Source organism: Melanaphis sacchari, unplaced genomic scaffold (genome assembly GCF_002803265.2).
Source record: "Melanaphis sacchari strain LSU unplaced genomic scaffold, SCAv2.0 Contig0_pilon_pilon, whole genome shotgun sequence".
Lineage (NCBI taxonomy): Eukaryota > Metazoa > Arthropoda > Insecta > Hemiptera > Aphididae > Melanaphis > Melanaphis sacchari.
Window position 1 is genome coordinate 5,719,292 of NW_020270366.1, and position 3,587 is coordinate 5,722,878.

The following is a 3,587-nucleotide window of genomic DNA, read 5'->3' on the forward strand; positions in this document are numbered from 1 at the left end:
ACTGTTGTACTTCGTTCAGTTGCATGTGCTCTAGGATTATATCAATTATGATTAGACATGATATGTATTCTATTTTTCTTAATTGTTTTATCTTTACCTGCAGTTCCTTTATTCAGCGTTAAGTTGTTATTTGTATTTCATTATTATTATTTTTAATGATATAGGTGTAAATTATAAAAATAAATTGCTTCATCATAAATATATATTTCTATGAACTCGGATATTTCTATAGGTACGTTATTTAAAACCTTAAAGTAGGGTATTTACTTTGAAGTTTATAATTTTGTATCATATTATATAAGCATATATATATAAATATCATTTTTAACATATTGACACAGTTATGTTAATGTTAAAACATATGTCCAGTTTGAATCATTTAATAATGTTGGCCCCGTAAAAATGTATAGTATGCATTTTACTTTATGAAATAACCAAACAAATAAATAGACTAAATATAAATGAATTATACGAATTTTGATTGTTTCGTTTTAAAAATAAAATTTAGTTATAACTCCACCTTAGTATTACAACTAGTATATACCACAATTGTCAGTTTTACTTTAAATCACGTGTTGAGCAATTAAAAATGTTTCATTTTATTATAGGTGATGACTATGACTGCTGATTAGTATAATAATAGGTAGATTAATCATTTGCAAACATATACAAATTTAATTCATAAATTAAATCAGTCATAACATTTACCTCACTGTTTTTCAAATTATTCGTGTTGATTTTCTATTGGACTACCTACCTATCTATACTATCAAGTATTTTGTATACGCCCTATTTATGCAATATGAAATAAAATAAAACTATTACAAAAGCTATATTTTATTAAATATATAGATTAAAATTTATGATTGTATTTTAATTTAATAAATTATATTGAAGGATGTAAAACTTGCATGTCGATAATTTTCTTTAGATTTAATAGCTATTGTTTATTTTATCAATTTATTATTTTCTTATGTATTCTATTTGGTTGGTATGTAATAATATTGTAACAAACTAGTAACGATACAAAAATTAACATATTAATAAATATATTTGTTAATTAATACTAAATTATGTTTCTCGACAAAACCAGGATTCACTTGCGCTTTATTTTAATAGCTGGTGCTGTAGCTGGATAGTACATGACGGAAAGTCGCCAAAACGATGTGGTGATTGCTGGATTGGATATAATATTTAACATAATAATCGTCTGAAAATAATTATGATAATAATATTAATTATTATTTTGTTACAGTATATAAAATAAGTGAATGATTTATACACAGGAAATGAGATGTGATGAAGACGTGATCCTTATAGAAGACTGTAAGTTTCCATAATTACATATGTGTTTAATTCTATTTTCTTCATAATCGAATAGTCCCAACTGGTTATTTTCGGATTAATTCAGACAGCAATATTATATTCTATTCTATAAACCAGAAAAAGAAAAATTTTAGAAAAATTTTTCAAAATTATACAAAAAGCATTTTTAAAAAATTAAAATTGAATAAATTCTATGTAAAACATATACTTTTGTATTTGTCATAATTTAATCAATTTTACTAACAACGGTGAAATTCGTTGTAAGTGAATACCTAGGTCGGTGAAACTCGCTGTAAGTGAATACCTAGGTCGGTAAAAATCGCTGTATGTGAATACCCTAGGTGGTAAAACTCGCTGTATAAACAGAACTTTAGAATACAGCAGTTAGAAAAGTCTAGTAGGCAAACAACGTTAACAACGTTTGAGATGTTGGTACCTCTGATTTGGTGGCTCTACACTTTGGCGGTGTCGTTTTAAACGCGTAAATAATAAAAAGTCAATTCGAGCGTCTAGTGGTCGGTCATTTCATTAAACGTTCACAGGTGTAATATACCTTGTCCCGTAGCTTGTTACGAAAATAGCGAACAGATGTCTAAATCAGTCATCGTCCGATGATACCTGACAAGGGCAATCCGCCTGCGGCGGATTGTTATATCTGACGTCGAGGCGTTGTATACCGTTTAGTACGCAAAAGTTTAAGTCGAATCGGGCGCTCGATTTTCAAGCGATCACCATTGAAAATCCAGTTAAGCGCGTTTGAACTGGTATCCAACTGCGTCGGATCGCGGACGATGTGGGCGTAAAGGAGATGTTAAACATGATGGAAAATGCATGTCAAACGTTAAGCGGTTGAAGATCAAAAACTATACATAATTAATATTTTTGATATTTTATAGATGGTTAGATATCAAGAAATATACTTTCTGTGATGACAAAATATTTAATGTGCTACTGTTTTCACCTGTGTATCTTTCAAATGTAAACAGCTGAAGGCTATATATAAAATAATTGAATTCACGGTCAAAACTGAGTGAAATAACTGTATTGTCATCAATAGGAAGTGTTCTCAGGCTATAATATAAATTGCATATCACATATGTACATTTTAATTGTGCTTGTGCAGACTGTTAGCAATAACTATAATTGGTTTAATTTAGTAATAATCTATCTTTAATCTGTTAAAAATGAATAATTGAATACTATTGTGTAATTTAATGTTCGTTGAAAGTATATTATAATATAATATATTTGACATCAATCGAGCAATAAAATTTAATGTGTGAGATCAAAATCATTTTAAAATTTGAAAATATTTTATGGTAGTAGTGTAGACTGGATATCAAACGAAATGCAGCAATTATGTGATCGAATTAATGAGAAGAAAATGCAAAAATCCGTTCTATGCAGTTTCATATGAGCGCCAGTTAATCCAGGATGGGGATCGATCAGACATACCCTAACGACGGGGACCTATCACCACCTATCGGGCCAGTTTGAGTTGTGAACTACGACCGAATCTCTGACGCATAACCGTTTAGAGATGCGACGAATACTATATTACGTCGTTTAAGCGATACGATTTTACGATTCGCGTGTCACGAAACCGTAAATCGCATATTGTGTCATTTAGAGTGTTTCCGACGAATTCCTGACATTATTTAATCGTATGCGTCTTAATGACGTACCGAGTTTATCATCACTGAGCACATATCACGATTCGCCCCAAACGTACGCGATCAAAGGCATTACGTCGACTGAAGAGCAACGATTTTGCGATGTTTTGTATAATACATATAAGAATCTAGTCGCATCGATGCGTCAACAATGGTACGCACGTTCTTTATACACATAATCGTATTTTATACGCTATCGAGATGATGAGGTCCGAGGCGTCCGGGGAATGAAAACAAAACGAATAGCTTGATAGTATAGATAGGTAGGTAGTCTAATAGAAAAAAAAATCAACACGAATAATTTGAAAAAAAAAACAGTGAGGTAAATGTTAGTGACTGATTTAATTTATGAATTAAATTTGTATATGTTTGCAAATGATTAATCTACCTATTATTATACCAATCTGGCAGTCAGTAGTCATCACCTATAATAAAATGAAACATTTTTTAATTGCTCAACATGTGATTTTAAAGTAAAACTGATAAGTAGGTATATACTAGTTGTAATACTAAGGTGGATCGTTAGAGTAACTAAATTTTATTTTTTTGAAACGAAACAATCAAAAAATTCGTATAATTCATTTATAT